Here is a 26955-nt window from a genome sequence, read left to right as displayed (position 1 = left end):
CACGACTGCATACAATTCTGTATAGATTCTACATATACTTTCCTATTGAGTATATTTTCACTATAGTCATGCTATGTAGTCAGACTAAGATAAATGAAAGAATCCGTATAACAAATCAGAACATGATACACAAACAGATACACATACACAAACATGATCTGCTACATTATGTGAGTGACTTCCATATTTCTCTCTCTGAGTGTGGAAGGCATTTTGCCTTGAGGTCCACCATTGGGATTTTTTTTTTTTTCAGAAGTTCTTGTGTTATTACAAAAATCTAAGTCTACCAGAAAAAACTCTCACACACTGTGGTTGTTGCTGTGCATAAAGTTCTCCTGGTTCTGCTCCTTTCACTCAGCATCAGGTCATATAAGTCCTTCCAGGCCTCTCTGAAGTCTTCTTGTTCATCATTTCTTATGGCACAATAGTACTCCATTACATTCATATACCATAATTTATTCAGCCATTCCCCAATTGATGGACATCCCCTTGACTTCCAGTTTTTGGCAACTACATAGAGTGCTGCTATAAATATTTTTGTACATGTGGGACCCTTTCCCATTTTTATGATCTCTTGGGGATATAGTCCTAGTAGCGATATTGCTGGGTCAAAGGGTATGCACATTTTTGTAGCCCTTTGGGCATAGTTCCAAATTGCTCTCCAGAATGGTTGGATGCGCTCACAGCTCCACCAACAATGAATTAGTGTTCCAACTCTCCCACATCCTCTCCAGCATTTATCATTTTCTTGTTCTGTCATGTTTGCCAATCTTATAGGTGTGATGTGGTACCTCAGAGTTGTTTTGATTTGCATCTCTCTAACCAATAGTGATTTAGAGCATTTTTTCATATGATTATAGATAGCTTTAATTTCTTCCTCTGAAAATTGCCTGTTCATATCCTTTGACCATTTATCAATTGGGGAATGATTAATATGTATTTCTATAAGAGTAAACTGAGAGCTAATAAGACTTTGAAAAGGTAGTGACAACTTAAGGTGAACAGTCTACAGCCCAAAGAATAGTGAGGCCAACAAAAGGAATTGTCTTATCACCGATTAATTCCCTGCCTGATACAGGATTAGGGGAAACTGCCCAACATGAAGTGGGCAAACAGGAACACTGAACTATCTCAAAAAAAGAAGGTTCACTTCAAACATACCATTCTTCAGCTGACACGAAAAGCTTCCTGTCAAAGATTATGTACAGAAAAACTATTTCGTATTTCTTTCTTTCTCCTCAAATGGTTGGTGGGATAGAAAGGAGTACTAAGGTTAGTCAATCCTGAGCATTTCCAGACGGACAATTAATAGCTGCCTAACTAGGTGGTGTTCTCCCCCTTTCAATACTTATTGCATAGCGATACCTACCATAGTAATGTTTTTAAAACTCTCCTTGTATCTGATCTGCTTACAAATGTTTACACAATTTTAAAAATCCATGGGCAGCTCAGTGCCCCGATGGGACAGCTTTGGGTCTAGAGTTAGGGTGATCTGAGTTCAAATCCAGTTTGGACATTTTCTAGTTGTGTGACCATGGGCAAGCTACTTAACTGCTGCCTGTCTCAGTTTCCTCATCTGTAAAATGAGGATGATAACAGTCCTTATCTCAAAGGGTTGTTGTGAGAACCAAATGAGATATCTGTGAAGCACTTAGCATAATGCCTGGAACATAATGTCACATAAATGCTAGGTATTAGTATATTATTTAGTCTGTTATTCAAGGCTCCTTACAATCTGTCCTCAAACTTTCATTCTCCAGCTTGTCTATTACCATTTCCTGGCACAAATTCAATGCTTCAGACAAACTAATTTACTCACCAACCCCCAAATATACCCTGCCTTGCATTTCTCTAAATACTTTTTTTGATCATGGCATTCTCTGTTCCTAACCCCCTAGGCTCAAACTCTCATTTTCTGATTATTAAAATCCTTTACATTCCTCAAACCTTTACCAGATCCTACATTCTCAATGAAGTTTTCCCTGACCAGAAGTATTCTCTTCTTCTTGGAATGTCTTATACTCCTTATTATCTGTGATACTCACTTGGCACTAACCAAAAACTTTTTGTAGCTCTTTTTCATGATTATATTTCCTATATTTAGTTCTGGAGTCACAATTTAGGAAAGGGACTGATAAGTGATGTGATGGAAAAGGGTCTTACAGGATCAATGGTTCCTGGAAACAACCTTAGAGGCCTTCCAGTCCAAATCTCTGCTTTTAGAGATGAAGAGAGTGAGGCACAAAAAAGGTAAAATTTTCAAATTACAAAATGAATAGTAGAACAGTACTGTTTCCATTACATCACATTTTTCTACCTTATGCCGCGTTGGGTTTGTTAAAGGGAACTAGTGATGTTTATCCTGGAAAAGAGAAGACTTATGGGGAACAAGGCATATCTTCAAGAGTCTCAAGAGCTGTCAAATAGACAAAGAATTACATTTGTTCTCCTAGGTCCCACAGTGGTGGTGGGGTGGGGGGAATAGGAACAAATTTGGGAACAACGAATGGGAAGCTGAAAAGAAGCAAGTTTAGGCTTGATGTGAAGAATAACTTCCTAACATAGAGCTATACAAAAATGAAATGCCTCTTGAAAAGTTGGGTTTCCTTCTCGCTGTACATATTCAGGCAAGATCTGTATGACTACTTTATAGGACAGGATGCAAAGAGAATTCCTGTCCAGGTATGACTTCCAAGGTTCCCTTTCAACTCTGAAACTGACATTCTGAATAGACTGGGGCTCCTGGAGGGCAGAAACCAATGGTATTTTATATCTCTTCCTGTAATAACTCACAATGCTCTGTACATACTATGTAATAATAGTAAAACAACAATAATAGCTGGCATTTATGTAATGCCTACTACGTGAGAGGCACATGGTACTTTTTACAAATATGATCTCATTCATAAAAAAGGGAAAAGGACCTACATATACAAAAGTATTTACGGCAGCTCTTTTTGTGGTGGTCAAGAACTGGAAATTGAGGGAATGTCCATCAATTGGGGAATGGCTGAACAAGCTGTGGTATATGAATGTAATAGAATACTATTGTAAGAAATGATGAGCAGGCAGACTTCAGAAAAACCCGGAAAGACTTACATGAACTGATGCAGAGTGAAGTGAGCAGAACCAGGAGAACACTGCACACAGTAGTAGCAACATTATTTGATGATCGACTATGATAAACTTAGCTCTTCTCAGCAATGCAGTGATCCAAGACAATCCAAGACTCATTACAGAAAATGCTATCCGCATCCAGAGAAAGAACTATGGAGTCTGAATGCAAATTGAAGCATACTATTTTCACTTTTTTTCTTGGTTTTTCCCTTTTGTTCTGTTTTCTCTTTCACAATATGAATGTGGAAATATGTTTAACATGATGGCAAATGTATAATCTATATCAGACTGCTGTCGTCCTGGGTGGGGGAGGGAAGGGAGAAAAATATGGAACTCGAAATCTTATAAAAATGAATGTTGAAAATCATCTTATAATTGGAAAATAAAATACTATTTACTATAAAAACCAAAAACATCTCATTTGATCCTCAGAACAAGTACTATCATGATTCCCATTTTACAGCTGAGGAAAGCGAATTTAAAAACTTGCCCAATGCCACAAAGCTAGTGCATGTCTGAGGCTGAATTCGAATTCAGGTCTTTATGCTCCAGACCCAGAACACTATCCACTTCACCACCTAGTTACTAGGAATGCAATAAATATTTTCCTTCACAGTTATAATGATGATGTTGTACTACAAGCAGAACACAGAGACTGTCACCATCACAGCAGAAATCTGAGAAATATTCTACAGTGAAATAACATGCCATTGTTCCTTAAAGTCAACTCATACTGTCATAAGATGTTTTGACCATTTGACCTGAAATAGGAAAAGGGAAGAATTCTAATAGGAAATACACATTTTCAAGGTATTTTTAACAAATATGGCATATATTGGAGATAAATTTTAAAAATTTTGAGACTTTCATAACAAACCATTAGAAAACAGAAGACAACTTAGAAAAATCAAAGAATCCATGTAGTATATCAACATTTAATGCAAGTGTATATAATATTCAAACTAAAAAATAAACTGCACCCAAGTAAACTTTTTTGTAAGTCAGGAAATTTTAAACTTAGAATGTATTTTGGCTCAAACTATTGAGGTTGGTAGAGGTTTATATGCTAGAAAGCTGAACCAAAGTTAAAGACTGCCAATCAGAACCTTTAACTTCAGTTTAAATTTTTTAGTTCATAGAATCCACAGGATCAATGTTAGTTGGAAAAATTCTATTTATGGTAGATTTAATTACAACAGAAAAATCTCATATGCAAAATAATATTAAGCCACGTTTATAAATATATGTGTCCAATGAACTTAAAATATTTAGTGAAATCTTACAAAATAATTTTAATTATTTTTGTTACTAATTAAGAAATATAATATGTAGAGCATTTAAAAATTATTGTATATTTGTAAAAATGACTATAACCTAGAACTTATGCAGAACATAAAATAAGCAAATATGTGAAATACTGAACAAAAAAGATTTTTCATCATGTTTCATCATTTCATCTGTTATTTAAAAGGATGTTATTAAATACATTTAGAAATTTTAGGTAGACGATTTTGTTGTCTTTTTTTGTGTCAATGAATTACCCAAATATCATTTTCCTATATTTATTTTCCTCTTTTCACTTTGAGATTCTTTTTTCATGCCCTATATAGATAAAATAGAAAATAAATTCTAGTATAGCACAGGTCACACAATCAGGCAGTGATTTTTACTCATCTTCCTGAGTTCAAATCTGGCCTCGGACACTTACTAGCTGTGTATCCTAAGTTACTTTGCCAAAAAAACCCTAAATAAAGTCATGAAGAGTTGGACACAACTGAAAAGACTGAAGAACAATACAACACAAAAGATTTAGGAAGAAATGACATGAAAGGTGACTATATGAATGTGAATATAATATGAATATAAAATAAATATATGAATATAAACTTATTCCATATTTTGCCAACAATGTGCCAATAATTGAGGAAGAAATTTCTAAGAATGAGGAGAAATGTCTCAATACCTATCGACCCACTCTGGTCCTTGGAAGATCAATTTAAAAACAGGCAAAATGTTTTTGAGTTCAAGGATCTAGGTTGGGGTAAGAAGAAAGAAGATTTTCTTAAATCTGAAAGGACCTCAGTAGAAATATCTCTTTGGAGAAAACAGTCTTTTTAATATAACAGTATTCATTTGATTTTTAATCTTAAAAGAAATATTTTCTGATAAAAAAAAGTTCACAAAAATAACTTTAGCTTCCAGCAGTTGGCAAAACAAACAAAAACCTAAAGATCTCAAAGTTTCTATTTATTTGACTGACACAATGACAACTTCTTATATGTCTCAGATTCCAGAAAAGGGAAAATGTATTTAAGTTTTAAGAAAATCTATTAGTTTATTTTCTTCCTCCAGGTTACATTTTAAGATATGCATCAGTTCTGAAAAGCTTCCTCAGAACTTTATTCCTAATCTAATCTCAATTACAAACTTCATTTAATTACAAAACTACCATAATATTATTCTAGGCACTGAAGTAAGATGAAATACATTTTAAATCAAACCACTCCAAGTTATATTAAAGTTTCCCTATTCTACAAACTACTATACAATTATTATAAATTTTTACTTTTCTAAATAAAAATCTTTAGTTTAAAACTATCTCCAGTGATCTAAAGTCTTTTAAATAAATCTATTTCCAATGCACATCAGGCTAAAATTAACTTCATGTATATATTTGTACATGTGTTTACACACACACACACACACACACAGAATATTGTATTGTTTCAAACTTAGGTGAAAGGTAAGATTATTTTTGGCATTAGAATTATTGATACAAAGAGAAAATATTTAAAATTGTTAGTCCAAATTAACAACTGTTGAAAGGTAGCATAAAGCTAAAAATTATTCCAGAAACTAGGAAATAAGTTAGATTGGTTTAGTTAGTTGCAAAAAGTTTTTAAAAATTTAAACATATATATAGATATATTGCAAATTGCTTTTAAGATATTACTGTAGAAAAGTCTCCAGATTTCTTTGGTTTCATCAGCAAAACATTTACTAAGCACAAATCAAAGCTTTCAAAGTTCTAATCCCCCCAAATAGGCTTACCACTAGTTAAGTATTGAGGTAGTTTTGGAGCACCGAGAGGTGGAGTAGGCAAGAAGAAACACTGAATGGTCACAATTCCTGCAACTTTGCATGAGGACTTTCACAAACAAGAGAAAGCTCATGAGTTGTTGGTTATCACATACAGTTAGAATGTTTCATAATACATATTATAGTTCTACATCACAACTAATCTTTCCTACAAAAATTCAAAACTGATTCCTTCTGAGAAGCCTAAAATTAGTAAATGTGTCTGAATCAATCTTTTAATACAGGCTCTTTAAAAAAATTCTCCTTTAGAGCAATTCTATTACATAACATGGTATACCAACTAAATACTGTGTCAAACTGATAATGCTTAAATGTACAGTAAATTGACAACAGTACCCCAAAGTATATGAAGAATTTCAAACTGCATTATCTTCAATTCAGGTCAAAAATATTTTCTTTCTCAATTAAAAGACTTTGAAAAATGAAAACAACTGATTCATAACACGCAGCTGCCAGCAAACACGGAGTTAAAACTGTCATTCTCTTTTTGACTCATATCTGGATCCTGTAAGCTCATAGTATGCAAATACAACCTGAAATATCTAAAAAAAAAAAAAAAAAGGGCCAGATTAACTACTCTAAACAAAAACTGCTGAGAACCACATAAAAAATGGCCAGCCATCTTTATCTTATTCCTACATTCTGAAGGGGAAAGAATATCAAATGTCATAGCAAGGACTAATAGTGCCTAGTCAAAATATATAGATATTTGCATATCCAACGGCTTTTATTATATACCAAGCTTGATTAGCTATAGCAAACCTCAATTAATTTTTTTAACTTGGAAAAAAATGTCCAAATTTCATGCTGATATTAACATTTTTAATTTCCTGGAAATATTAGGAAGTATTATGGAATTTGGTTAAACTGAAAACAAATCCTCTTTAGAAAATAGTATGCTTGGGGGTGGAAGAGGAATTTTTCTAAACGATTCTGTTTCAAGTTCAGCCGAATTTTTAGTTCTAGAGAAGCTAATTCCATTATTATGTTCCAATGTTGAATTAAGAAAAGTAAAGTATGCCAATTTAAATAAATAAAATGTGTAGGGAAGTTCTGCTATGGAAAGTAGCTTCACTTGAGCTGTTCAGCACCTCCTATACAATTTAGAGACTTAAGAGAGTGAGGTGAATGCTCGTGGTCCTGGTAATGCTAGAGACAGGGTTTGAACCTAGTTCTTTCTGATGCCAAGGCCAACTTGTGTTCTTCTAAACCATGATTCCTCTCTGTAATTAATAAATTTGTGACTAATAAAACAAAAATTCACTTAAAAAAGAAAACAGTATGCTTTACTCCATTTAGCATTTCTTCAAAATCTCACATTCAAAGTTAAAGTGTTTAGCGTTTTCAAGAGAAAAATCAAAGAAACCACGAACTAGAATAAATTAAATTTCAAAATTTTATTTAAACCTGTTTTGCCAAACTACATTAAAGTCACACTGGTCAGGACTGAGTTTATCAAAATTGGGTACAGGGACATGTGTACTGTAAGATCACAAGACCCCAATCACTCATGAAATGAGCAGGTCATCTGGAAGAAACTTGATCCACTACCCATTTCCTGGCAGTTTTCAAACCACTTAGTCTCTACCCCAGGCACATTCCAGGAATCCCTCTCAACATTACTGTTCCCATGTCTCCCCTTCCTTCCATCCCAGCCTTGGACTCCTGACTTGGGAATCTCTTCTAAGTAAACTTTGACTTTCTCTTGCCCTGGACCAGGCCTCCATGTCATTTCCCAACCAGTTCCAGACCATATTTTGTGCACATCCTGCTTCTAGCTGCCCTTTACGTATGTTTTCTCTCACTATAAAAAAGCATCTTGACTGTAGTGATTTGTTTGATTATATCTATAATCTCAGTACTTATTACAGTTCCTGGAAGTCAATAAATGTTCTATCGAACTATCTAAACAGGAGATGGACAAAACAGACTGGGAAGATCTCTCATTTTCACACGACACATCTGGCATACACACAGTTGCTTTTGTGTAAATGCGCTTGAATCAGATAAGTCTGGATAAACTAGTTACTTGCCAGGACCTATTTTCACCATTCCAAATGACTTCAACACCAAACTCGTAATGATAAACCAGACCTGAGGATGGGCGGGAGACAGATATACAAATCTGAACTGCAGGTTTTATTTTTCAAATGCTAAGATTCCAATAAAATTTCCAATATATTGCTGAAGTAATTCTGTGTAAAACCTCTTTCTTTTTAATAAAGATTAGAATCTTTAATCTACAACCTAAGTGAAAAGGAAGTGACTGCTTTATTCTCCAGCCCTACAAGTGTTAGATTTGATTTCTACTGCACCTTTCTTCCAAAGAGAAAAAGGTGACAGGCAAGTCACTTTTAAACACAAAATGCTGGCTTCCAAATTTAGATATTAAAATGTCAATCATTTCTAAACATAAGCTTAATATGCTAAATCATAGTGTCTTATATCTGATGTATAGGATTTTCATTCGAAAAGAATTTTTCTTTATTTTCTGTTTACTTTTTCATTAATTATTTTTAAGAGCCTACTAGGTGTCAGGCCTTAAATTAAAAGTCAACCTTGACACCAGGAAGACCTGGGTTCAAATGTGACCTTGGACACAGATTGGCTAGGTGACCCTGGGTCATTTAACCTCTCAGTGCTCTAAGCCCAAAGTTCTCAAAGTACTAGGTCTTGAGACCCCTGCTGTTTTTTGGGTGTGTCCAACTCTCTGTGACCCCATCTGAGGTTTTCGTGGCAAAGATACTGGAGTGGTTTGCCATTTCCTTCTCCAGGTCATTTGAAATATGAGGAAACTAAGGCAAACAGGGTTAAATGACATGCCCAGGGTCACACAGCTAATAAGTGTCTGAGGCCTGATTAACGCTCAGGAAGATGAGTCTGACCATGTGTAACACATGCTAGAATTTATTTTCTATTTTAACCTATATAGGGCATGAAAAAAGAATCTCAAAATGAAGAAAGGAAAATAAACAGGTGAGTCTTCCTGACTTCAGGCCCAACACTTTATCCATTTTATCACCTAGCTGCCCCTACATACTATGTACAGGACCCCTACACACTGTTAAAAATTATGGAGGATTCCCCTAAAGACTTTGTTTTATGTGGGAGATATATATAGATATGTATAGATAGATCTATACGTATATAAATCAACCTATCTATATATGTATACGTACATATTTACCATATTAGAACTTCAAATGTCTTAGTAGTATTATGAAAATACTTATGACCTCATAGACCCCTTGAAAAGGCCTCAGGGACCCCCAGTGCTCTTGACTACACTCTGAGAATTGTTGCTCTAGGCAACTCTCTAAGATGCTAAGTAACAGAGAAGGGACTGACTCAAATTGAGAGGCAGCTCCCCAGAGCATGAAATCACAGGTCCAAGCCTATCCTTATGGTGGGTCTGGCATCTGTGTTGGACCCAGGGAAATGCAAAGACAAAAAAAAAAAGGGAAGCAGTCCTTATACTCAAGGAGCTTTCATTTTTCTGAAAGCAAATAACACATATACAGATTTGATACGAAATCATACCATATAAATACAAAGTAATTTAGAAGTGGAAGAACACAGGACCTCTGGAAAGGCCTCCTCTAGGAGGGAGCACTTGAGATTATGCTTGAATAACAAAAGTTATACCAATAATGCTAACCATGACAGCTTTATACACTGCCTTAAGATTTGCAAAGTGCTTTACAACCATCTCATTTCATCTTAGTAACTCTGGGGATAGGTGCTGTTATTCCCATTTTACAGATGAGATAAACTGACATAAATTAAATAACTTGCCCACGGTCACACGACCAGAAGCAACAAGGCAGCCTCAAGGAAGGGAGAGGCAGCATGTACTAGCCAAGTCAAATCACCAACACTACCTTGACAACTATTTCCCCTTAGAAACTGATGTGGAGGCAACCCAGCACTCTGAACCTGAGCCTTGAGAAGAACAGTACTCTTCCTGTCCCCCAACCACCAAACCTGCTTTCAGCCCACCCTCCACAGAAGGGGCCCATCTTCTTTATCACTAACAGCTGCCTGACTGCCACCAACGGAGAGGTACAGAAGTTCTGGAAGTGGCACCAGCTCCCATACCACTGCTCCTGTTTTCAGACTCAGGTCTCACAGCCATCATCAAGGAAAGCAACCGGTGTAGAAAAGGGGTCAGCCATCCCCACTAACTGCCAGCCAACTCCCACTCACAGGATAAGCAAGCCAGTCTAGCTCAAGCAGCAAGGATACTTGATAAAAAATTAGGAGGCAAGGCAGACCACCACCTTGACCACCATCTTGATGACTGGGCGGAGGTAGCCCAGAACCCTGAACCCAAGAGCCTTGAAAATAGGAATGCCTCGGGTCCAGCACCCTCAGCCATCATCCTGGGAAACAGCCCCTGAGGAGATGCAACCTGGCAACTGCTCCTTCAGGGGCTTCAGCCACAGCTACTTAAGACTCTGGAAAAAAAACCTTTCTTCCTGTGAAGTCCTTGGCATTGTCAGGTGGCTCAGCATCAGAAAATGATACTTTATCAGTGCAAATAACATCCATAAAAGGTAAATGACATCTGCTTTGCCCCTGCATGGTAAGACCATAGGCCCTTTCCATCTGACTTGTGGCTGAAACTTTCTATGTGTTGTCTCCTCCAATAGAATGGGAGCTCCTTGAGAGCAGGGGCTGTCTTATATTTCCATTTATATCCACAGTGCTTAACACACAGCACTTAATATATTTCTTTTTCACTCATATACAGCTAATAAGTGTCTGAAGGTCCAGGTCCAGCATGCTATTCATTGCACTGCCTACCTGCTGAAAGCAGCTACAGAGTTCTGACAAGTTGCACTCAAGACAAGGAGGTGGTACTTGAGCTGAGTCTTGAAGGGAGATAGAGGGTCTAAGAGACTGTGGTAAGGAATAAGTACATTCATGGCAAGGGGAACAGCTTGTGCAAAGGTACATAGGTAGGTGATAAAATGTCACGCCACAAATCACAAGTAGGCCAGCTTAGCTAGACTAGAATAATGTGAAATCAAGCAGGGAAAGACAGATTGGAGCCAGACTGTGAAAGGCTTTTAAGTACAAGATAGAGGAGGATATATTTTATCCTAACAAGAATAAGGAGCCATAACCAAAAAGTTTACTTGAGCAGAGGAGTGATACTTTCTGATCTGTGCTTCAAGAATGTCAATTTGGTAGCTGAGAAAGGAGAAACAGGTAGGAGAGTTTATTCTAATAACCTAATATTGATTATATATAATATATGTAGTGTATATATATACACTATTTTTATATATAAATATATTTTATATATATTTATATATATGTGTGTATGTATATATATATATATATATATATATGTATATATATATACACTATTTTTGTTTCTCATTCAAAGGAACCAAAATGCCTCTAAAGTACTTGACAATGAAAAATGCCACTTTTAGGGATATCCTGTCACAACATTTCAGATTTTGGTTTAACAGTTTTAATCTGAAATTATGAGTGATAACTAATTTAAATATTACCTTGCAATAAAAAAAACCTTAAAGCTAGGAATTTCATCAGCACATCTTTTGGGCCCATTATCAGATTCCTCATACAAGTTATTCACCTCCAGTAAATAAATACTTCCACTGTGAATGAGAGTGAGGGATGAAGTACATGCAATTATGGGTGCAATTTTGATACCCTGGTCTCTGGGATTTAACAGAATTTCTGAAACAAGACTTCAAACTAAAAAAAACCTAATTTTGGCCTCAAAAGTCCCCATCCAATAGGGAACATTAACTGTGTACAGACTAACAAGGGTGATAGATAGCACAGTGGATAGACTGCCCCGCCTAGAATTAGAAAGACATCTTCTTGAGTTCAAATCTGGTCTCACACCCTTATTAGCTATGCGACCCTGGTCAAATCACTCAACCCTGTTTGCCTCAGTTTCTTTATCTGTAAATTGACTCAGGAGAAAAAAATGGCAAGCCATCTTTGCCAAGAAAACCCCAAATGGGGTCACAGAAAGTTGGACATGACTGAAAAAAGCAACTGGACAGAACAGACTGGCATAGGTACAAATGATGGTCACTACCCAAATAAGTTTATGATACAATGCTACCCAGTATCCTTTATTTCTTGTACAAACTTTTTTCCATCCTACAGTCAAGTACTTATTTATCTCCTATGTTTTCATTAATCTCTTTACCTTCACCTTCACTAAGTCTCTTGTTTAGAAGTCTACCCCACAACAAGGTACCTCTACAACAATTTAAAAATACAATAAAGGCTTCTCTCTCCCAAAAAAATCTTTGCTAAGTAGGAAACAGTGCTGGTCAATTTCCTCCTCCAATTATCATGAGTTTATATCCATTTTTAACTGGAGATTTAATTTGCACTGTTTGGGCTTCTTTGCTGTTAACTACATTTGACCAGGAGACTAAGGTTTAGAAACATCTTGGTGTTGGATAATCTCAGTTGTCTTGGCCTGGCAGCTGCTCACTAACTATATTCACAAGAAATCTAGAATGAACACTTGATACCTTAAGCCACGCCCTCTGTGAGATCATCCCAAGAAATCTACATATAGAGGTGAGATAACAAAAGACCGGAGCGGGTAATAACACTGTTGCGATCCCAAATCGAAAAAGGGGTGTCAGGGGTTTATACAGTATACAAAACCAGGGCCAAGGCTAGCGCCATGTGCTAAGTAACTTTGATGTGCATTAACTGAGGTCAATGCTACTATTTCTGCAGATTAAGGGCTGAACATAAACGATGCAGATGGGAGATACTCAACTAGTTTTAAGGGTTTGGCTTATTTGTAGGTAGACAGGAAATGGAGAAAGCCAAAGTACACAACTTATCACTGCAGTACACTTTCAAGACACTCTCCTGTCACTCGCTTGGTCAGGACTTTCCGCACACCCTGCACAGTGCTACCTTCACCTTCCTGACAGTGGGAACGCAAACAGAGTGAAATCCTTTTACCTTTTTAATAAAGTCAGTCGGTGAGCTGTCTAGAGGTAACCTGCTGCCAATCTCAGGCTGCTGAAAAAGGTGTGGCCCCAAAGGCCTGGACGCTTCTCCTTTCCCTTTGTTTGAATGGTCCCCAAACCCACCCCAGACCTTAGCAAGCGGCTAGAATGCCCTGGCCAGGCGGTAAAGGCACGCAGGTCTGTTAAATTAAAAACCAAAATAACATTCCACGATTTGGGAGGGAAAGGCCGAATTGGACGTAAAGGAGAAGCGCAGGGAGGGGATGTTTGTCCCCCTCCAGGAGCCTTCTGCTCTAAACTCCGAGGCTCCTGCGGAGGACTCCATGACCAGACGCCAGTTAAAGGGTTTACAGGTAGGCGGACCGGCGTGGTCAAGAGTCCGCTGACTTTAAAGGGCCTGGGATCGGATGTTCGGGACGTCTTTGGGGAGAAGGAAGGAAAACCCCAAATCCCATCCAACACGCCAAGTCTGGAGGCTGAGGAAACGTGTCTCCTCCGGTTTTAGGAGGGGTGGGAGAAAAGTAAAGAATCCCCTCATCTTTCTCCAGAAAAGACCCCCGTCCTTCCGGGGGGGCGGGGAGGGGTTCATGACAACCTTTAAAAGCCTCCCCCCGAACTCGTTCCGCCGGCCCGAGGGTGAGTCACACTCGCCCTCCGCCCCGGCCTGCTTTCCCTCGAGCTCCTGGGGGGGACCCCACCGCGAGGGCCCCGCCCCGGCAAGGAGAGAAAATGGCGCCCTTGGGCGCGCAGCATTCACGGAGAAACTGCGCAACAAACCCTGGCGGCGGGCCAGGCCGGCGCCATCTTAATGGGCACCCCAAACCGCCTTAATCCTCGCCCCCCCAAACCCCCCCCCCCATCTCTGCGGCCGGACAAGGCGAGTGCGCGGCCCTTTCTCTTTAAAGATGGTTAAAAATAAATAAAAGTCGGGTCCCGAGCTGCCGCCGAGGCCGCGGCCAAGGCGAGGATAGGGCCGACTCCCGGCTTCCCGTCCCCTTCCCCTCCGGGGCCTAGCCGAGGGAGGCCAGCCCCGGAGCTCGGGTCCCGGCCGAGCCAGGGACCGGCCCCCGGCCCCAGGTATCCTATCTGCTCCCCCGAAAGGCGGAAATCCAGCGGAGGAGAGCCCGGCCTGGGCCGGGAGGGCGGCCCCAGGCCGAGCGGGCACCGAGCGCGGCGTCGCTCCGCTCGGGTCTGCCTCCCGCCCGCCCTGCCCGGACGTGGAGTCCATGATAGTGAGGAAAAAGAAAATGCGATTCACGCCCCAGAGCTTCAGAGGGAGAAAGAGACGAGGGGGAAGGAACCGGAGAAAAAAAAGAGGGAGGAGATTGGGAAAGATTATTTTTCTTTCTCCGCCGCCCTCCCCCTCTCCTGCCCCCGCCTCTGCCCCTTCTCCCTTCTCCTCCCTCCAGCCTCGCGGCTCCTTCCCCGCTGGAGCAGCCTCGCGCCCTGCCCTCCCCTCCCCTCCTCGGCGCGGCTCGGCTGACTGGGGGGGGCGCGAAAAAGCACCACCACCGCCCCCCCCCGCACACACGCGCGCACACACTCACACACACCACTAATTTTAAACCAGCTCAATCAATGAGTCATTAAAGGCTCCCCCGGCCCCCTCCCCCAGCTCGCCCTCGCCCAGCTCCTGAAATTTGCATCAGCGGAAAAAGAAAGAAATCCCCCCCACCCCACCCCCCGCCGGGCGCGCCCCCCCCCCCCGCCCGCCCCCAGCCCGTGCCCGCCGTGCCCGCCGCCCAGGCTGCCTGCCCGCACCCCTCGGAAGACACAGTGAACTTTGTCTCCGCGGGGCCCCTAGCAGGGACGGCGGGGAAGGAATAAGCTGTTTATTCCCCCTTTCCCGAGTCCATTAAACATCCACCCACCCCCACCCCCCAAAAAACACAGTCTGAGCCAATAGCTCTCCGGGCTGAAACCTAATAGCCTGGTTTGGGCAACTCGCTGTTTAATTTGCTCCTCTTTCTCTGCTGTCTGTCTGGAGAGGGAGCCCCCCCTCCCCGGCCCCCCCCTCCCCCAGACCCCCCCTCCCTCGCTTTCCCCTCCCCGAAGGAAAGAGGCAGAGGAAGGAGGTTGTGTGTTTTTTTTTCCTTGAAATTTTTATCACAAAATTATAATACACTCAAAGGGAAACTCACCGTCATGAAAAAGCAGTGCCTTGTCAACGGGGTTTCTGCGCCATCACATCAGGGGCTGGCAGGCGGCGGCGGCGGCGGCGGCGGCAGGGGGAGCGGGGGAGCGACGGGAGCAGGAGTTCCCAGCCAGAGGAGCGAGCGAGGAGCGAGCCTACCCCCAGCAGCACAGCACTGCCTGCGCTCACACGCACCAGCCCCAGCCCCAGCCCCGCACCAGCCCCAGCCCCGCACCAGCCCCGCACCAGCCCCGCTCTGCTCGCCCTCTCCCTCTGGCCTTCATGTTAGGCTCTTCTCCCGGGGAAATAGCGGGGCTCCCCCCCGCCCATCGCCGCGGCCACCTGAAAACTTGGGGCCTCACCTAGAACGCGCAGTGACCCGACCGCTTATTTATTTTTACTCCATCTAAAAGGGGGAAAACAGGGCCGCCCCCCTGCTAGGCTCTCTCCTGCCCTTGGGTGTTAAGCTTCAGAAGTTTATTGCTTTCCTCGACACACAGAGCTGTCTCCTGAGAAAGGCCTGGAGGGGCCCCGGGCTCCTGCTGGGCCCCACGCAGCACCCCCCGCCAGCCGGCCCACCTGGGAGCGGGCGCGGGGCAGGGGCCGGAGGAGGGCGGCCGCCTCGGGGCCACCCTTACAGTTCTCGCTTCAGAGATCAGTTTCCCCTAGCTACACAGCAAATCACCGGGGTGCTGGTAGAACTTTTTAGCTGCTAAGAGTCCCTGAGCCATGAACTTGGCTTCCTACATCTCCGCTGAAAACCACTCGGAAAGCTGCCTTGGGCAATCTCATCGTATGTCAGCATTGAAAGAAAACCCCCAAACGGTGAAGCCCAAGCTGTGGAGTGAGGAAGTCCCACGGAAAGGCCCTGCCTTCCACGGACGTCGTTACTCCGATCGGTGGAGCGTTAACATGCTAGCATGGCCACAACACCCCCAAATACTTCAAGTACAGCTGGCCACCGCCCTGGATGGTTCCCTTTTTAACTTAATGTCAGATGTTCACACGTCTGCCCAAATGTTCGCTTGCGCTCACTTGTGTACGCACACCCAAAAATGTATTTTTCAGGGAATTTTTAAAGAACCAACGTTATCCCTTCAATGCACCTGGCATCTGATGAGAATTTAAATAAACGTGCTCCAGTTCCTTTTCTGGGTAATCTACCTGAATTAGGGCCCTTTCCAGATGACCTTTGACTGTCTAGAATAAATTTCAGAAAAATATGGATTTGATGAAAAGAAATTTAGGCCATATCTTATGGGCTTGGTCTTTATACTCTGATGCATAATTACAGTTGGAACAAACCAGAGATGAATTTAACAATAATGTAGGACGTATAAGTATGTCATAGCAAGAGAAAAGATTTGTCCTTTTTGTTGCTTGGAAGAGAGGGTTTTCTTCCAAACCTTTGGTGAACTTCAGGAAGTGTGACCTAGGTTTCAGTTATTTTAATGAAAATACAAGTTTCTAACCCATCTTATTGGAAGTGAGAAAATTTTAAAGGATAAGTCTACATAGCAATCTTAAGGATTATGTCCTTATGATTACATAAATGGGCACTCTATGAGGTAGACAGATCTGGAGGCAAAGGGCATGTCAAAAAATCTTGTTACATATTCTTCCAAATCAAATTCTTTTTTTTTTTTTAGTAACCACAAAATTATCACAATGATTTAAAATATTCATTAAATGCATTTACTATCATTTTACACTTAAATATTTGAGGAATATTTCTTCAGAATCTATGTTTCATTTAGACACTGCCTTTTTCAGAATACTAGTCAGTCCATAAATTAACATATTTCTCCATACCTGTTACTTGGTCCAACCAGCTTTCTAAATGGTTTGGGAAAAACTTAAACTTTTTTCTAAGTACTTCATTATTGGTTGGACTCTAATATACTAAACAAGTCTATATAATTACATTACAGAAGAGTTTATGGATTATTCACTGAAATTAGGATATATCAAATAAATTTTATAACTGTTATTCTAGAGTTAAAATTAAATATTGATATTTCAGAAATACATCCTTCCACAACAGCTACCTCACCCCCACAAAAATGCCGAATCCTAAAATAAGACTCAAAGAGGTGATACAAGAAATCTAAAGTAAGGTAATTTATGACCACTATCCCAAGAACATGATGATTTTTTAATAAAATAACAAATATGAATAGCATAGTGGGAAGAGAACTGGATAAGTCAGGGTCAGAGGATTTAGAAATGGAATCTTTGAGATAAACTAGTCAAAACATAATAATTCTGAGAATTCATAAAGGGACATCAACAGCCACCTAATCCAACCCATACCGCAAAGGAATTCCCATTATAATGACAGTGGTCAGTTTGCCTCCACTTGAAGCTCTTTAATAAGTTAGCCCCATCACTAGCCACACAGCAGCTCATTCATCTAACCCCCTTGAGGATGAGGCAACGGAAGCCCAGAGAAAGGTTAAGTTACTTGCCCCAAATCGTCCATGTATTAAGAAACAAAGCTGCCATAAACCCCGGTCCTGATTCCAAATCTAGTGCCTTCTGCCACTGAGGACTCTATCAAACTATACTGTTATTTGGGACAAATCACCTAACCACTCTGAGCCTCAGCTTTTTCATCTACTTGCACAATCCAACTCTTCACAAAGTTGTTGCGAGAGGAAATCAATTTACAAACTGAAAACTAATAGGTGGTAAGAACAGAGCAGACTGATATTTTTTAATGTCACCCTAGCCCACAGTGAAATGCTGATAAGATGCCTAATCAATCATTTTCAGTCCTAGGCTTAGTGTGAAAAGCCTTTTGATGAAGTAAAATGATGCCAAATAGGAAAGTCTATTCCAATTGGCTGGGGTATTTCATCCCTCCCAGAATCAAAGAAATCCAGAAATTTGAGCAACTGTGACATTCACTATTCCCCAGAGGAAGAACCACCTCAGGGCAGGAAGAAGAAAAAATCAAAGGCTTTGGTCAGGTCTTTTCCTTCTGCCTTAATGGCTAAAGGTTGTTGGATTTCCCCATCTTCCCATTACTATCCTAGCAGTATATCTAGATCAATTTAATGGCAGTTTCTGCAATGGGAGCCAAGGACAGAATGGACATAAAGTCGTGGTTCCACAAAGGAACCCTGCAAAGAAACTACACCAAGCCTAAGGTGAACTTCTTCCAGCAAACCTGAGCTATGGTATCTCTTTCCTTCTCACATGTGCTCTCTAAACTTGAGCCTACTTTCCCTTGGACTCTATATGTACTTGAGGGAAAATGTGTCACAGATTTTTAGAGGGATGTTCTATAGCAACTGTTCTTCCTGTATCACCTGAGTAAATAAATATTTCTTTTCTAAAAGGGACAAGGCTGGCTAATTCTCAACTGATGATGGAAGGAGGGGAGGGGAAGCATATCTATGGGGGTTCCAGCCCTGACCCCTCAAGAGTACTCCTAAAACCCTAAGGAAAAGATATAGCCAAATTCTAGGGACCTGACATCTTTGGGAGTGAGAGTTAGGATAAAGACCCTCAAGAGTTTATATGGATTCAAGATAGATAGATAGATAGATAGATAGATAGATAGATAGATAGATAGATAGATAGATAGACAGACAGACAGAGAGCTGGCACTTTAAAAGACATTTGGATTGGTTTTACCTATGTTAGCTCATTTGATTAAAATGTGCCATATGAATTTGAATTACTGTTATTATGTACTAGTGAATGCAAATAGTATTATCAATGATGATAGAATAATAAAGATGATTAATTGTGAGGATTTTTCCCTCAGAAAAACAATTGGGCAAGAATGGGTTCCTCAATTTAGGAAAACCTATAATTTTTGGCATTCATTTTGGCAAATCTAGCTTTAGTCTTTTAAAATGGAATGGATAAATTGTTATAGGAAGTCCAATAGCTCCAAATTGAAAATCATTTAGCTACTCAGTTAACCACCCAGCTACTAAAGACAATATAATAAGGACTCATCTCTCAGAAAACTTTTTTAGAAAGGAGCTTCTAAGGAGAGCTTTTACTGTACACAATACCTTTAATCACACAGTCCAGTTTCCCAGAATAAGTCATGCACAGTCCTGCCAGTATTTAAGTTGAGGAATTTGGCTCCACCTGATAATAGTTGTTTGGATTCAGAAAATAAGATGTAATTTTAAATATTCTATTTCTGTATCTTATTTTGCTTACATGTCCCCAAGCGGATGTCGGTCCAAAGTTCACAAAACAATTAAAACCAAAATTGACTTTACTCTCTCCACATTTTCCACTCGAATGAATGCTTGGCCAGAGGGAGAAATAAAGAAAGAGATGAAATAATATGAATGAAGCAGTGTTTTCTAAGGCCAGAAATTTCAGTACCAGCCGATCAAGATAGCATCTGAATAAACAAAACACAAATGGAAGTTGCCAAGCTCACAAAGGCGCTGGGAATAAAGAAAGTAAATATATCTTCAACTGGGCATCCAATTAACGAAGTCAGTGAAAGAACTCTCCTCTGAGCTATCAAAAAAAGAGTTAGTTAATATGCAGCAGTCAACTTAGAATTACTTTGTCAGCTATAAAAGGCTGTTTTGGGGGGCGACTGTAAATGTCATTGCTAGCTTACCTATTTTACCATAAATATGAACATAAATATGAACGTGAACATAACACACATGAACATAAACATTTTCAATTATAACTGAATGGCTATAACTTCTAAAGGGAAGCTAGGTCTTCTTTCAAGTTGATAATTCTACTTCATGGACATTAAAAAAAGATACCAACAAAACATTCAAAATAAATACCAGCCATCTTACATGCTAAGTAATTATCAGTTGTTGATAAATGTTGGAGCTATTAAGAAGTTATTCCAGGGCAGACAACACTCCCTAGACTTCCCCCCCTACTCCTCCTATCTGATACATCTATCCTGTTTTTCCATTGAGTGTCTAAGAAGGGAGGACAGCAATTATTTGGGGGAATATCACCCAATGTTGGAAGACATCTCCCATGGCTGCCTCCTCGATGTCTGGCTCAGTTTCAAAATCTGAATGACTTCCTGCCCCACTTAGAAAGTAAGACTATTTTACTTTATATAATGGCCAAGAAGATGAACTGGAAAGAGGAGAGATATAGGCCACATCTATCTGCCTGACATAATCAGACTTCAGAATGAACATTTCAGCTGTCTTGATGACCCAGTTGGATTAGTCCACAGTCAATATGATTGACTAATTACACAATCAATTATTAAGATGGTTTTAAATGCCTAAGTAAGCTTTACAACAAAGACCTGGCTAATCTATAAAGGATAGCCATTGAGAGAGAATGATAGAATATATTTCTGAATCTATCATTTCTTCCATATTCTCCCAGTGCCTTGGGAAGGATTATAGATCTCAGCCACCCCCCTCATACCTCCCTCTTTCTTCCACCCTAGACTTCCATATGACATTCTCTGTACAACCCCTCTGCCAGCTTCTCAAAGCCCTTCATGATCTGCCTCTGTTCTATCCATTTACCAATTAGCTGGTTTCTTCACTGTCTCAGAAGCATACCGTGCTTATCATTTCAGTCTCTGTGCTTTTACTTATGCTGTTTCTTCTCCTGAAATACCCTCTCTGCTCCTTTTCTTCAAGTTGTACCATCAGACACGGTCTAGATGCCAGTCCCATTTTCAAGAAAGCTTCTCTAACTATAATATCCCTCAATTGAGCTCCCTTTTTACTGAACTCCTATCTTACGTAGTAGATGCTATTTTGTATTCTTTGCAGCTGTTCAGAGGTGTTAGATCCTCCAGTTGGATGAACAACCCAACCCTTGGAAGATAGAAGGATACACGTGTCTATTTTAACAGTGCCTAGTACGGTGTGGAGAGCACAGGAGGTACTGAACACTTAACTGAGATAGCTAGGTGGTATAGTGGATAGAATGTTGGATTTGGAGTCAGGAAGATCCGAGTTCAAGTCCTACTGCAGACACAAATAAGTAAAACCCTGGAGAAACTGACCCTCTCCTCCAAGAGAAATTAAGGAGGAAAATGACTACTTTCTTCAAATACTTGAAGCGTTATAAAAGACAGATGAGATTTATTCCATTTGACTCTAGAAAGTGTAGAAGTTAGAAGGAGACAGATTTCCTCTCCACTCAACAATGAGCTGTCATAAATAGAATGAATGGATCATCATTTTAGGCAGTGAAAACCCTGTCACAGGAGGTCTGAAATTAGAAACAGAGAAGTAGCATGACATGATGGAAAGAACACCGTTTCTGGAGTCAGAGGACTTGGGTTGAGATCCTACCTCTCATGTTTACTACCTATCTGACTTTGGTCAAGTCATATAACCTCTCTGGGCTTCAGTTTCCTCATCTGTAAAATGAGAGGGTTGGTGGCTTCTGAAGCCCTTCCTGAGGTCCTTGACTCTAGACCTATGAAACTGTAAACACTTGTTAGCCATATCAGAAGGGAGAGGAGCTGGACTAGGTGACTTCTGAGGTCCCTTCCCACTCTATAACTCTGTGATTCAAAGAATGAAAAACACTACCTACTTACTGACTATTCTGTGACCATATAGAAACAAGAACTAGATAATTTTATCAGGATATCTTTTCCCCAGCCTTTCCCCTCAAACTCTGGGCACATATCGTTACCAAAAGAAACCGAATCAACTTTTTCTTCTATTCACCTACCAAAAAATATTTGTAAGACTGATAGACTGGGCTGGATGATCTCAAATCTAATTGGTATATTATGACATATATACATATGTATGTATAAATATCTGTTATACACACATATTTATACACATATATGTATATCCTCTTAAACTGCAGGCTACAGGGTATGTAGTTATTTTCATCATAATAAACATAAAACCAAAATTTAATATTTGTAGTACAATATCAAGAAAACTCATACTCTGTCATCCCTTGGCGATTCTTTCACCCTGTGCTCTTCACTACTTTACCTTCCACCCCTGCCTCCTAGTTTCCCACATCCTAGATCACAGCTCAGAGAACTGTGATCCCTTTGAAAGGGTATCATGCTAATTGACTGCCCTATTGTTCCATTCTACAGCTCTAAGACTTCCCAGACCAAAAGCAGCGTCTAGCAAGTAGTTGTCTGTCTTTCATTTCTAGGAGAGGACCAAGAGATAAAGAAGGTAACACTATGACTTGCAAATGAACTGGACTTAAATGAGGGGGGGGGGGGGCTGTGCAAATTTACCTGCCTCACATTCTCCTCTGGAGTCATCTGGTTCCAGTGGCAAGATATAGATCAGGACGACTGGAGATGGCCCCAGATGCAGTGGGAGGCCTTGACAGAGGCAAGGCCCATTCAGTGATTAAGGCTAGGTAAGAAAAGAGGCAAAGAATGGCCTCTTTTAGCTAGTCAAACACATACACACGCACAAGAGCTCAGAAGACCCTCAGGATTTCTGACCAAAACAGAAACAACTGCTATTTACAAGTAGCTTAATAAATACTTCCCTTCCCTTCCCCCAAAACACTGTTCCAGGTCACCATTCCCCTATATGTATCTCTCCCTACCAGAATATAAGCTCTTTGAAGCCAGGGACTGTTTCAGCTTTTGTATTTTTTCCTCAAAAGTAAACACAGTACCTAGGACAAAGTAGGGGCTTAACAAATTCTTGTTGATTGATTGAAAAAAGCATTTATTAAGCCCTTACTTTGTACCTGCTGCTTGGTGTTGGGGGAGACGAAAAGAGAGAGCCCGAGAGCTCTCAAGCAATTTTACATTCTTATGAAGACAGCAAAGGTACAATCAATCAGTAAACATTTATTAAGCACCAACTGTATGTCAGGCACAGTGCCAAGCCCTGGGGGTACAAAAAGAGGCAAAAATAGTCCCTGCTATTTAGGAGCTCACAAACTAATGCGGGATACAGCATGCAAACAAATATGTGTAAATAAGCTATATACAAGAGAAATGGAAATTAATTAACAGTAGGAAGACACTAGAATTGAGAGGGGTTTGGGAAGGTTTCCTGTAGAAGACGGGATTTTAGTTGGGACTTAAAGAAAGTCAAGAAGGTAAGTAGTTAGAGTGGAGGAGGGAGAATGTTTCAGGCTGGGGAGATAGCCTGAGATAATACCCAGAGCAGAAATGTGAAGTGTCTAGTTTGTGAAACAGCTAGGAGGCCAGTACTGCTGGATCAAAGAGCACATATTGGAAAGTAGGGTGTAAAAAGACTAGAGAGGTAGGAGGGGGCTAGGTTATGAAGGACTCTGAATGGCAAACAGGGCATGTTCCTGGAGGCAACAGGAAGCCACTAGAGTTTGTTGAGTAGGAGGGTGAACTGCAGTAATCAAGGTGTGAGATGATACCTGTCCCAGACTAGTAGCAGTGCCAGAGAAGAGAAGTAGGTTTATTCAAGAGCTGTGGGAAGGTAAAATTGACAGGCCTTGGCAATAACTTGGATATGGGAAGAGATAATGAGGATTCCAGGATGAGCCCTAGGTTGTGAGATGCAGGGCCTGGAAGGATGGTGTTACCCTCTATAGTAATAGGGAAGGTAGGAGGGATTGGGAAGGGTTTAGGGAGAAAGATAATGAGTTCCATTTTGGACATATTGAGTTTAAGATATCTACTGGATACCAGTTTGAGATGTCTGAAAGGCAGTTGGAAATTAGGGAATGGAGGTCAACAAAAAGATGGGGTAATATAGGTAGATTTGAGAATTATCAATATAGATATGATTATTAAATTCATGGGAGCTGATGAGATCACTAAGTGAAATAGTATAGACAGAGAAGAGAAAAGGGCCCAGGACAGAACCCTGAGGGATACCTGTGGTTAGACGGTGTGATCTGGAGTAAGATCTTGCAAAGGAAACACAAAAGGAGCAGTCAAATGGGGAGGAAGAAAACCAGAAGAGAGTGGAGCCTTGAAACTCTAGAAAGGAGAGTAACGAGGAGGAGAGAGTAATCCACAGTATCAAAGGCTGAAAAGAGGTCAAGGAGAATGAAGATTGAAAAAAAAAAAGCCACTGGATTAAGCAATGAAGATCATTAGCAACTTTGGAGAGAGCAGTACATATATACATATATTACACATATACAAGACAAATTCAGATTTTATAGAAAGAAGTCAGAAAAAAAGCAGTAGTAGTTGTGGAAACATGGCTAAAGCTGAGTCTTGAAGGAATTGAGAGATTTTAAGAGGTGGAGGTGAGGAGGGAGAACATTCTAGGCATAGAGGATAATCAATGCAAAGGCACAGGGACAAGAGATGGACAGTTACATGTGAAGAACAGTCAGCAAACCAGTATGCTTAGATCACAGAGTATGTGAAAAGATAGGAGGGGGCTAGGCTGTTAAAAGCCATATATAGGTGTTTATATTTGACTCTGGAGATAATAGGAAACTATTGGACCTTAGCATAATCAAATACAGTCAGAACTTGTCTTTAGTATAAAATATAAGCTCCTCTGGTATTTTAAAGTCCTTTACAACCTGACGCCAGTCTATCTCTCAGAGTTGCACACACATTTCACCCCCTCCTACCCTCTATGCTCCAGCCAAACTGGGACCACTTGTAGTTCCCCATAGACAAAACCCCTTCATGCCTTGGTAGAGGCTAAGCTCAATTCCTGGAATCCTCTATCCTGTTACTTCTGCATTTTGAAACTCCTAGCTTCATTCATGGCTCAGTTCAAGTGCCACCTTCTACAAGAAGTTTCTCCTGATTCCCCGAATTCTTAACGCTCCCTCCCCCAAGTTAGTGTATATTTTCTACACAGCTTATATTTATGTAACTGTGAACATACTGTATGTATCCTCCTACAAGAATGAAAACATCTTAAGTGCTGGAACTAGCACTTTTGTCTTTGTATTATCTCCATGGCCTAGTACACTGCAGGCTTAATAAATGCTTGTTGAACATATACTTTAGCTGAGGGTACAGTAGATTAAAAGTAGCAAATTAGAAGAAAGAAGAGACATTATTATTATTGGTTCACAGCAAGAGTGATAGGTGATAGCAAGGGAAGAGAAAGAAAAACTCTATGAGGTAGCCTTTAATAAGAAGCAGATTGGTCAAGAGCTATTTAGTGTTGGGACAAATAGTCTTTCAATAATGAACGAAGAACTGAATGAAAGAGCATTTATTAAGTCCTTACTGTATGCCACTGCTGCCTTACTCTGCACTGCTATATAAATATAAAAGTGAGTCAGTTGCAAGCCTCAGGGAGTTTAAATTCTAAGAGGAAGAGATAATGCATATAGGAGAATGGTGGCCAGGAATGGGAGTTTTGGTCCTGGAATGGTTGAACTGATGCAGAGGGCACTTGATAATATGCCCTTCCTAGAAGCAATGGTAATGTTAAACTGATTATAGCTCCCAGAAGAAGAGATGGGGAGTGGGCTATCTGTGTTGGAAGATGGTTAGAATGAAAAGCATGATTCCAGGGTATATTTTGTATAAAAGCACAAGGCAATACTGAATGTTGACAAGGATGACCCTCAATCATTAAGGAAAAATTCATTTTGTTACTTATTAGTCTATTTAGGAAAGCATGAAAGTAAATACATCTTAGAAAGATTATGATACTCTCATAAATTCAAAGGTTAATCTGTGGACTTACAGTCCAAAACTATAGCTCATAAGCCCCTACCAGTGAGTTTACCTTGAAAAGTCAAACATTACATACAATTAGCTCAAAGCAAAGGCATATACTAAGATAGCATAATAAGAAAACTCACCAAGAAATCTTAGCTAATCAAGCTGGGACACACTCTCCTACAAATACACACAATATTCATGAGAAGAATAAGTATAAATTTAGAGCATGCCCATAGTTATACATACAGAGGGAACATGGTAAGGCCAAGGTAACTCATGTCTCTAGTACTGAAGGGTTATGAGGATTTTCCTCTTGTCATAGGGTCCACTTGCTGTCCCGCATTATGCTTAGTGTCTCTCTTGGGTAGGCTGCTCATCTGAACTCTCTCAGTCAGCTCCTCTCCAAAGTTTGACTCTCAAATGCCAGGGCTGATTACCTTTGGAATCCAGTCAACTTGCTTCACTTTCCCCCAGAGGTCTTGTTTCTTGGAGAGGCTTACTGTCTTAAATGTTTATCTTCTGTGTCTTTGTCCCTGTTCCCTCCTGCTTGTCTTCCCCAAATAAACTATAAACTCCTTGATGGCAGGACTGTTTTTCTCTCTGGATTTGTATCTCCAGAATTTAGCACTGTGACTGGCACATAATAGGTGCTTACTAAATGTTTATTGATTAATGACTATTGGATGCATTCAACTATACCTCAGACTCTCTTGAACTGACTAGTTACTGCCTCCTGCTGGATGCAGTGTCTTCTACTAGAGCAATAACTCCTACAAAGTACTTTGGCTGATGGGGTGGGGCTAGGTCGTGGGGGCAGGAAGGAGAAAGAAATTCCCTTTTTGTCCCCAGGAAGTGAAGAAAGATTCCTTCTTAGGGACTTAGCTATTTGCTTGAGTTCCTGACTCCCATCTGGACTGACTTCTGAACTATCAAGCTAGCTTCTTAAATGTGACCAGGGGCATGGCCATTCCTCAACCAACCAATGACAGTTACTTTTTTCAATTCAATCAGATAACTTTTTCAAACTCTGAAGTGATGCAGGGCAAATGCAC

The 26955-nt window shown here is 40.3% G+C and overlaps 1 protein-coding gene across 4 annotated transcripts in view; it reads right to left on the bottom strand.

The window, feature by feature from the left end:
* BICRAL (BICRA like chromatin remodeling complex associated protein) overlaps positions 1-26955 on the bottom strand; it is a 101951-nt gene that overhangs the window by 61699 nt on the left and 13297 nt on the right. Inside the window, exon 1 of one of the 4 annotated variants that reach the window (XM_072642179.1) lies at positions 15347-15539. The exons of 2 other annotated variants lie outside the window; for them this stretch is intronic. The gene's annotated coding sequence lies outside the window, so the exon portion shown is untranslated. Of the gene's footprint in view, positions 1-13197; positions 13947-15346; positions 15540-26955 lie in introns of those variants that run through there. One more of the 4 variants, XM_072642181.1, reaches the window with a different exon arrangement.

This window comes from Notamacropus eugenii, chromosome 2, assembly GCF_028372415.1.
Source record: "Notamacropus eugenii isolate mMacEug1 chromosome 2, mMacEug1.pri_v2, whole genome shotgun sequence".
Taxonomy (NCBI): Eukaryota; Metazoa; Chordata; class Mammalia; order Diprotodontia; family Macropodidae; genus Notamacropus; species Notamacropus eugenii.
Note: the sequence above shows the minus strand (reverse complement) of the source record. Positions and strands in the feature narration are given on the sequence as shown.